Source organism: Camelus bactrianus, chromosome 5 (genome assembly GCF_048773025.1).
Source record: "Camelus bactrianus isolate YW-2024 breed Bactrian camel chromosome 5, ASM4877302v1, whole genome shotgun sequence".
Taxonomy (NCBI): Eukaryota; Metazoa; Chordata; class Mammalia; order Artiodactyla; family Camelidae; genus Camelus; species Camelus bactrianus.
This window is the reverse complement of record NC_133543.1, coordinates 57,101,865-57,112,951: the sequence shown is the minus strand read 5'-3', so window position 1 is coordinate 57,112,951 and position 11,087 is coordinate 57,101,865. Positions and strand designations below refer to the sequence as shown.

Sequence of the window (11,087 nt, the reverse complement as noted above, 5' to 3'; positions counted from 1 at the left end):
CAAACCCCAAAAAAACTAACAAACCAAAACAAGCTGTTTCTCACTGTCTTCAAACACCTTAAGCAGCTGTGGTCCAATGAAAAAGTCTCCTGTAACAAAATTTTTTCTCTGGGAACCTATTTAATATTCAGTAGTTTTGTATATATTAAAGTCGGCCAAAAGTAAGGTGTAATCGATTTATTTCTAATTTTTCTTGAGATGGAGATTAAGGGACAAAAAAAGATTAAAGAAGGCAGATAGCATTAAGAAGTCAATCTTTTACATATATTGTAGTAACTTCTGTGTATATTTCCTTGATACTCTTTTGCAGAAGGGAACACTGTTCTAATGCTAGAACATTTTCTTTTTAAGAGCTTCTGAAACCCGAGTAATTAAAAAAATTTTTTACCCCAGTTTCATTGAGGTATACTTTACATAGGATAAAATTCTAAGTGTACACTTTAATGAATTTAGGTAATCATATATGGTTGTGTAACCATTTCCATGATCAAGATAGACCATTTCCATCATGCTAAAAAGTTCCCTTGTGCCCCTTGCAGTCAATCCATTCCTTCAACTCCTGGCTCCAAGGCAACTGCTGACTTGCTTTCTGTTACTATAGTTTTGCCTTTTCTAGAATTTCATATAAATGGAATCATAGTATATAGTCCTTTGTGTTGAACTTTTTTTCACTTAGCATAATGTTTTTGACATTCAACCATGTTGTTGAGTGTGTTAATACTTTGTTTCTTTTAGTGCTGAATAGTATTTCATAGTATGGATATACAACAATTTGTTTTTCCATTCACTAATCAATACTTGTTTTGTTTCCAGTTATTGACTATTATGAATATCATTGTTATAATTATTCATGTGAAAGCTTTTGTGTGGACATACGTTTTTATTTCTTTTGGATAGATATCTAGAAGATAAGAGACTGCTGGGTCAAATGACATATATGTGTTTAACCCTATATGAAACTGTTTCATTTTATACTTTCACATGTGCAATGTATGAGATTGAGAGTTCTGGTTGCCCTGCCTCCTCACCAATAACTTTATTGTCAAATGTGTGATAAATAGTTCATGTAGTTTTAATTGGCATTTTCCTCATAATTTGTGATGTTGGGCATCTTTTCATATGCTTATTGGCATTTGTGTGTCTTCTGTGAAATGTCTGTTCACATCTTTTCCCCATTTTTGTTGGGTTGTTTCCTTCTTATTGAGTTGTAAGAAAATTTTTTGTATATTCTGGATACAAGTCTTTTGTTAGATACATGTTTTACATATCAGAGTCTTTTGCTTGACTCTCCCTCCTCACTTGTACTGAGATGTAATTGACACAGAACCCTCTGTAAGTTTAAAGTGTATAGCATAATGACTTGACTTATATATCCTGTACTGTGAAATGATGCCTTTTTGTCTTTTTAGGCTCTTTTTTAACAGTGAAAACTTTTATTATTTTGAAAAAGTCAATTTAATAAATATTTTCTTTTATGATTTGTGCTTTTGTGCTTTTTCTAAGTGGATGTCACAAACATTTTCTTCTGTATTTTCTTCCTGAAATTAAATAGTGTTAGTTAATATGTTTAAATCTATGATATAGTTTGAGTTCATTTTTGTATGTGTTGTAAGGTAAGGGTAGAGTTTCAAATTTTTCTGTTACAAATATTCAATTGTTCCAGCACTTTTTCTAATTTTCCCATTTAATTATCTTGGCATCTGTCAAAAAATCAATTGACTATTTAAATTTGGTTTTATTTCTAGACTCTCTATTCTGTTCTACTAATCTATAAATATTTTTCCTTACTCTAATACCATACTGTCTTGATGGTAGCTTTCTTGTAAGTCTCATTAACAGGTAGGGTAAATCCTTCAACCTTATTATTCTTTTTTAAAGTTGTTATGACTAGTCTAAATCTTCATTTCCATACAAATTTTAGCACTTGCTTGTCAATTTCTTCAAAGACTGCTGGGACTTTAATTAGGATAGCATTGAATTTATAAATCAATTTGGGGAGAATTCATTCTAAAATATTAAATACACTTTAAACTATTACTAAAATTGTAATAAACACAACACGCACACTAAAATGTCACATGTAACAATTTTTAACACACTGGAGAAAATTAATGTCAGTTTCTGCAATCAGGTTAACAAGTTTTTTTTTGCAGACAGAATGAAGTTCTTTCTGTCATATCTATTTAATCAAGGTGCGACCTGAGATCACAAACCATTACTAAAAGACTATTAAAACCATTATTAAAAGATATTTGCACCTACTGATTTCCTCAGTTCTATGCAATCTAAATAAAATACAGCATGAAGAGGCAGAGACAGAATACCTGTTGCAGCTGTGTTTTTTTAAGGCAGCCTCATTATTTCTTTAATGGAATTTATCATAAGTATATTATCAGCCTATTTGGAAATTAGAATGTTCACAAATTTTTACTAATATGAACTTCTTCAAAATGTCCTGTGTAATTCAACTGCAGCAAGATTTCAATTGAAATTCTAAGAGTGTTAAAATAGAGGTACTGCATTTTAGTAATAAAGAAAATAGATTTGAAACAAAAGAGATCTATCTCTATTTAGTGAGACAGATCTATCTCTAAGTAGTTTGAGCAAGTTATTCATATTTATGAGCCCAATTTGCCCATCTGAAAATGGGGATAATAATGCCTACATCACAGGTGTGATGCAATGAAATATTATATGTGAAACACCTGACATGTACACAGATGATGTACATGAAGGAATGGTGTTAATAAAAGTGCTAGCAAAATATAGGTCTTAGAATCTGATGGAAATTTTAGGGAAACTAATGGGTGTTGAAATGGATTGAAATGCCAAGCAAGGCAGTTTGCTTATTCTCTGTATGGCTTACTCGTGGTGGTGTGCCTTCCCTGCCTACAGGTATCTAAATAGCAACTTATCCACTCCTAGAAGCTCAGAGTGAAGACCATCACTCACCAAGCAATGGTCCAGTGGGAAGTTCTGGGACTGGAAGGGTAGTGCCAAGTTTAAGTGATCCTCCACAGTCAGTTTGGAAACTCTCCCTTCTCAGAAGCTTTCAATTAAGTGATGCGCTTGTGGTAGTAAGTGTTCTTCATGTAGTGCAGTGGTGTTGGCCTTGAGTGCACTCAGTTGTCTCTTTACTCCCATCTTCAACCTCTCCTTTGTTCCTACTCGGCAAAGGCATGTCAGTGAACAGCCATCCTGTGACCACTGTAAGCACCTGCAAGTAATCAATACTTGCCCTCAGCTGCTCATTCTTCACTATCCCAGTGCCATGTGAGGTGGAGTGGTGCAGTGAGACGATGCAATGACACAGGCTAGGAGACAGGAGCCTCAGGGCCTATTGCTTGACAATATGAACTTGGACCACTTCCCAAATCTCAGTTTCTGCCTTGATAAAATGCCGGGCCTACTCAAGGGGCTGTCATGGGGACCTGTATGAGAAATTGCATGGAGAATTGCTTTGTAAACTGTAGAGTGCTATATAAACATCTGGGGTTGTTGTAATATGATGCCACTGTCCCCTTGTTCCATTTCCTCCTGCCACTAGAGCTACAGGAAGTGTAGTCCCATCTAAATTCCCTGACTTGAATGGAATGGGGTGGTGGCAGGTGAGGGGGTGTGTGGAATGGGGTGGTGGTGGTGGCTACACACAAACAAAAAGCCAGAATCATAGAGTCCTGGAGCTGGTTAGGACCACAGAGGTCATCTATTTAAATGTCTACATATGAAGAAAACAAGCACAAGTCCCAGAGCCCCAGTGAAGGGAAAACTAGGCTTCCCACTGGCACCTTACCTGAGTATCAGAGATACCTGTATTCTGTAGTTTACGGTTGAGGGAATCTAGACTAAAAGACTTGCAGATGAGTTGAAGGATAAAAGATTCTAGAAAGAATTGAAATATTCTTGATTTCTATTAAAAAAGCAGAAAATAAACAAGAAATGATTCCAATAAAAGGTGAAATATTTATTTCTAACTTTTTAAAGAAGCCTGTCTGATGGTGTTTTACTATTTACAGAAAGCAAGGAATTAGAATTTTCATGGCAGTGATGCAAATTAAGTCAAAAAGTCTTAGATGGACTTGATGAGCTAAATTTTACAGATTTGTTTTTTGGCTACTGGTCATTTTACTGGGTCATTTTCCTGGATACTGAATTTTACTGATTCACTTGCTATTTGTTTTAGTTGGTTTAACTGTCAAATTGCTGTGTCCAGAAATCTAGAATGTAAGTGATGAATGAATAAACAAAATGTGGTATAGACATACAATGCAATATTATTTAACCACAAAGAAATGAAGTGCTGACCCGTGCTACAACATGAACAAAACCTAAAAGCATTAAGCTACGTGAAGGAAGCCTCTCTCAGTCTACAGCAGGGTTTTCTAGAGGCTACATGGCTTGAGATACCAGAATAGATTGAACACTAAAGCAATATGAATATCCACTGCCTTTGATTAATCCAGGCATTAGAGATTTATAACAATGTCACCACTCTATTTTTTGGAAATATATTTACTTGTCATAAAAATATATTATTTATGTTAACATGTAATGATTTATTATTATTTTAAAAATGAATTCAAAGTTAATTGTTTATAAAATCTCAGTTTAAATTCTAATATGGCAAATATCAGCAGATATTTCCCACATAAGCAGAAGCTATTTAAGTTTCTCAATCATTTTTAAGAGCGTAGAGACCAAAAATCTTGAGAATCACTGCTCTAGACTTTATTGATTTTCCCCAGTGATTGCTGTTGCCTAGTTCCAGTAACTTCCTTTCCTTTCTTTTCCTTCTCTTTCTTCCTTCCTTTTTTTCTTTTCTTTTAAGCAATTTGCTTTTACCTAAATTTTGCAAAGCATTCAATTTAACTTTCACTGAAACAACTCTTGTGTTTCTTTTTGCATTCCTAATAACAGCTGCAGGTACCAAGTTTGTACAAAGGCTTAGGCAGAAACACATCCCTATCTTGATAAGTATCCATCCAATTGCAGGAGAGGAAAGTGCATAGATGTCTGAATGAGAAATGTTCAATGTGTTTCACAGAGGGAAAAAGGAGTGTTGATGGGTCAGGCAAGTTAGTTAAGTGGAAGTGCATAGAGAATGCTTTTACTGTACATCCTTAACCATTTTCATGTTGTTGAACAAATTTTTGCTTATATTTTTTAACTTTAAAGAACAAAGCTAAAATCAATATTCTTATACAAAAATCTTTGCATAAATATTTATTAAGATAAATTCCTAGTATAAGAATTAGTATGTCAAAAAATTATGGACATCTTGACGGTTTTTGGTATATATACTCAAATTGCCTTCTAAAAAGATTGTATAAATTTGTGCACCTACCATTTCTCCACATCTTTACTGATTCAAATAGTCATTAATAAAGAAATATGCTAATTGTATCCCCAAATTATTGCTGTGATTTTCTAGAAGTAATTTATCTGATATAGTGAAATCGGATACCTTAACAATCCTTATTAACAGTTTGTATTTCTTTTTCTACGACTTTCCATTTTATATCCACAGACCATTTATTTAGAGAGGTGTACTAGTCAGGATCCTCAGTTGCAAATGACAGGAACTGATGCCAGTTAATTTAAGAAGAAAAATAATTGGTTGCTAAGGGTGTTGGGTAGGGGTGATGGGAAGGCTGAGAGCAGGCCTTGGCAGGAGCCAAGGAAGACAAGGCACAATTGCCATCGTGCCACAGAAGCAGTTAAGACACCACAGCTACCAGTACAACTGCTGGACAATGGTTGGCACCATGACCACTGGCACCATGATTGCTTGGCAGTGAATCCTCTGGCTTCTGAATTCTACCACAGCATCTGTGAATAACCTTTAGTAGATTCTATGCCTTTCTGTCTCACCTTCAAAAAGGGAAAGGCTCAGCATAGTTTGACTGTGTTTGGATCACATGTCCTCCCGCCACTGGCCAGTGCGCAAGGGTGGCAACCCATCCATAACGAATATCCTCCAGATGGCAGGGGTGTTTGAAGTGGGCTCCTAAACTAGAGAAATCCACTACATGGAGTCTTGTACACAAGGTATATTGACATATTGTCTGTCACATTAAAAAAATTATTTTCCCAGTCTGTTTCCTTTTAAATCTTATTTATATTTCTTTTGAAATAGAGAAATTTAGTTTTTTTAATGTAGTCAAGCCTATTGACTTTTTACGTTTTTGATATTTTCCATTACCTTTATGCCTGGAAAATCTTCCCCGATCCTTACATTATATATTATCTATTTTCAAAGGTTTTGAAATAATTTAATTTCTTCAAGTTTACATTTACATCTTTAAAGTGTGTGTGTGCATGTGTGTGGTGTAAGGGAAGGATGTAATTCCTGTCCTCTTCTCTGTCCTGCATAGCTATCCTGCTGCATTGTCTGCATAATTCTTTCCCCACTGACTGTGTCAGCACCTTTATCACATGCTAATTCCATTTATATATCATGTGTGTTTCTAGGCTATTTATTCCATTCCATTGATCTACCCACTGATAGTTTTTACTGTTTGAAACTTTAAAAAAATTGACTGGTAAATCATTCTAGCCATTGTGCCTTTGATAATTTTCCATTTTTCCCACAGTTATTTGTCTGTTCAGATGATCTATTTCTTCTTGACACAATTGATAATTTATATTTTATTATGAAATAATCCAGTTCATCAATATTTACAAATTTATTATCATAAAGAATAGTTCTTTTAATCTCTGTTTTCTATATTATGTTTACCAGACCTTGTTTTCCCAAAGAGCCAGCTTTTGTTTGTATTTATCATTCGGATTCTTCATTGTTTTCTAATCCTGTAACAGCAGTGATTAAAGGCACAGGTTTTGGAGTCAGATAAACCTGAAATAAATCTTGAGTTTGTCGTTTACTAGCTGTATGATCTTGGACAAATTATTTAATGTCTTGAAATCTTAATTTCTTTACTTATAAAATACAATTAGTAATATCCACGTCTTAAGAATAATGTGAGGGTTCAAACAGATAATTATGTAAGTATTTGGCTCAGTACCTGACTCATGGCAAGTGCTCAAACATCATCACCATTGTCATTATCATTTTCAATTTGTCAATTATCAGACTAATCAACTTGTCAAATTATCTATTTATTTTTATACTTGATTTAATAATTCATTGAAGGGTATGAATTCATTCTTGATTGGAATTTTGGCCACCTCCCATATAATTTTTATTAATATTCTTAGTCATATTTCTTAGTTATATTATTTCAAATCTAAGCCTATAATTAAGGACTTGGTTTTCTTTGTAACAGTATAGGAGAGTGTTTTTAAAAGTTCAAAGTTACTGGTTTTGCCCATTTATTATTGTTTAAATATGTGTAATATTTAATTCACTTACTTTACGGTGGGCTTCTTTTAAGCAGCATACAGTTGAATTTTATTTCTGAAACCAGTTTGAAATTATTGGCCCTTTTAAATGAGCTGGTTTAACCCATTTACAATTTTTCTCATAATTTATATGTTTTGTCCTCTTTCTGACATTTTGCCATTTCCTTATCTTTTATTTGCTCTATGCAGTATGTTTTATTTACTTACTTTAAAATTTTACTTTTATTTCTCTATTAAGGTAATCTTGAAGATAATCTTATTATTTTAAAATTTATCATTTTAAATATATAAAATTTAAATGTTATACATTTTTATTGTATTTAAACACTTTACATTGGTTGCCTTCAAATTGTTTTAGGAAATATTCCCTATAGTCCCCAAAATTTTAAAATCAAGAATCAAGCCATAGTAACTTCAAAATACCCTTATATATGATCAGAAACTTAGTATAATTTTATTCTTTCCTCTATCACTTCTGCATCTTTGTTAATATAAACTTAAGATTTAAGACACATATTATTGCTATTTTTTATATAACTTTTTTCATTTATGGATTTTTTTGACATTTGCTTTCTGTTCTTAACAAATTTTGCAACGATTATTTAATGTAATTAAAATGTGTAACTTCTTTCACTGCTCATGGCTAATCCTTCAAAAGCACAATAGTTTCAGTCTTATGCTGTTTATTTCAAATCATCTCTCAGTCAAAAGGGGTGTGTCTTTTTTCAAAAAGGTTTTGGGAAATTATTTTCTAAGCACTTTCATATCTGAAATTGACTTTCTGGGTTTTTTTTTTGCATTGGAAAGATGACTTATCAGGGCATTACATTCTGGATAGAAACGTTTTCTTCAAAAATTCTGTAGATGTCCTTTTTGTCTATATGGAATTTACTATGGCAAAGGAGAAACCTGAGGCTTGTTTGATTCTTTTAAGAATAAACTTCTCCCCTGCTTGCTCCCTTGCTTATAGGCTACTTTCATTCATCTGTGACCTTCAGAAGTTCTCAGAGTTGCTTCTAGATTATGTCTTACTATATTCCTTTTGCCTGGAATGTAGTGGTTTCTTGATCTGCATATTCTAACATTTTTTAAGGTTAAAAATGTTTAATTTTTCTGTAAGTTTTTCTTGAAAAACATGTACAATTTTTAGATTTTCTATGCATTTTTATCTTCTTTTTCATCATTTTCATCTTTGTTATTTTCTTCTATATACCATAAGATTTTCTCAGGTTGGGCTCCTACTTTAGTAACTTGGTTATCTGATTTATGTTCCACAGGACTTCAAGTGCAGATTTTAATTCTATCATTGCAGTTTGGTTTTACATCAATCCTTTTTATTTTTTTTTGCAAGTTAAAAATATGCATTGTATTTTCAAATATGCCATCTCTTAGGCCCATTAAAATTTGTTGTCATTGTGGTGGTGGTAGTAGTTAAAAAAACCCCGTAAGATTAATGATTTTTAAGTGTGTAGTACAGTATTATTAACTATACGCATATTGTTGTCACACAGATTTCTAGAACTTTTCATCTTGTATGACTGAAACTCTACACCCACTGACAACTCCCTGCTTCTCCTTCTCCCAGCCCCCTGGTAACCACCATTCTCCTCTTTGCTTCTATGAGTTTGATTACTTTAGATACCTCATATAAGTAGAATCATTTAGTATTTGTCTTCTTGTGATTGGCTTATTTCATTTATTAATATCCTCAAGTTTCATCTATGTAGCATATGACAGGATTTCCTTCAGTTTTAAGGCTGCATGGTATCCATTATACATATATACCATGTTTTGTGTATCCAGTCATCTGTCGATGGACATTTGGGTTGCTTCCACCTCTTGGTTACTGTGAATAGTGCTGCTATGAACATGGGTATACAAATATTTCTTCAAGATCCTGTTTTCAATTCTTTTGTATATATACATACACCTAAGAGAGAGATTTGTGGCTCATATGGTAGTTCTATTTTTAATTTTTTTTTTTTTTGGCTTGTAGCAAGTATTACTATCAAACTCTACTCATTGGGCCAGAGACCCTTGTGATGTTAATGAAAAACCTGCCCCTCATGTAGCACACTACCTATACTTGTGAGTTCATCAGCCAACCAGTGGCCTCAACTTCAAACTCTAACAATGTGCAGTATTTTTAATTTTCTGAGGAATCTCTGTACTGTTTTCCATAGTAGCTGCATCATTTTATACTCCCACCAACAGTTCACAAGTATTCCAGTTCCTCTAGATCCTTGCTAGCATTTATTATTTTCTGCTTTTTGATTGAGGCCGTCCTAATGGGTATGAGGTGATATTGCATTGTGGTTTTGATTTGCATTTCCCTGATGATTAGTGGTGTTGAGCATCTTTTCATATGCTTCTTGGCCATTTGTATATTTTCTTTGGAGAAATGTCTATTCAAATACTTTGCCCATTTTAAATTTTTATTCTTTTGTTGTTATTGAGTTGTAGTAGTTCTTTTAAACAATTAATTAATTATTTATTTTAATTAAAGTATAGTTGATTTGCAATAACATCAATCCTTTTTTATCTCACACATTTTTCTTTCCATCTTACCTTGCTGTCTCTTTCTTGTGGCCTGTTCTCTTGTCATGGGTATCTACTCCTTTTCCATAGAGGCCATTACTTCTTGAATTCCACTGATGGTGGAAGAACTTTCTCTGAAAATGTCTTCCAGGTCCTGTGATAAATCATTTTCCATGTCCGTGCTCCCTCTGAGTCTTTAGGATGATATTCTTTATCTCTATATCATTTATCAAAATGCATTTGTTAGTTATTCTTCTTGTCATTTTTCCTAATACAGGAGATCTAGCCCAATGTGGTATTTCCAGCAGATTGTACTTCCTGTTCATGTGAATATGGGTTCATATCCCTTTACAGAGCTACATCCAGAAGGCAAGTTGATGTCCAAAGTTAACTAGCTCACTTTCTGGTTTTTGACTTGCTTTCATTCCGTGTCAACCCAGTATTAGCTCTTTCCTGCCTCATTGCCTTTGCCTTTCTTTCCTACACAAAATTTGTATTCAGTATATATGGTAGCCAGAGATTTTTTTTGTTCTCTCTTCTCTTATATTGTGCTTTCTTCATGGGGACACCTTCCTGGTTCCCCCAAACTTGCTTCCTTATTCCCTCTTGCAGATCAGTTCTTTTCTGAGTAGCTGCCCTGACTGTTTTTTATGGAAAAGGCTGTGGCTGAGGGGTTGGATATGGAAGGAAAATAACACTTCAGCTTAAAAAGGAGCACTTATATAGTAGAAGAATGGCTTTCTGATTTAATGAGCCAGGTGGCAGACAGTGGGGAAGGTATAATGGGCCTTTCTAACTTCAGACAGGTGGGCTTTCTCTACGTCTGGTGGCAAGCACAGGTGGGCCACTAATTGCCTTTTAAAATTCAGGTTCATTGACCTTACAGTTAGTGGTAAGGAGTTGACTGTCAATCTCAATTTTTGGTGGCAATGTAAATATTTGTCTTTTAGTGAATGTGTCTTTTAGCATGTGTGTGTGTTTTAGTGGAAGAGACTGTATCAGGGCTATTAGCCAGATGCCATTTTAAATTGGAACTCCTTAGGGTCTTTTTATTTTAAAAATTAATTACCAGGTTGCTTTTATATACCAATTCATGTCGCATATGTGATATATAAGTAAAGAGCTAGAAGATGCCCAGTGGAATGAAGAGAAAAGACAGATTTGGGAATTGTGCTTTGTCTCTTACC

At 33.9% G+C, this 11,087-nt stretch overlaps 1 non-coding gene across 1 annotated transcript; it reads right to left on the bottom strand.

The window, feature by feature from the left end:
• Nucleotides 1–9,350: 9,350 nt before the first annotated feature.
• Nucleotides 9,351–9,504, bottom strand: LOC123618494 (small nucleolar RNA SNORA62/SNORA6 family). The gene has a single exon (XR_006726937.1). It is a non-coding gene; the product is annotated as a small nucleolar RNA SNORA62/SNORA6 family (small nucleolar RNA).
• Between the last annotated feature and the right edge of the window lie 1,583 nt (nt 9,505–11,087).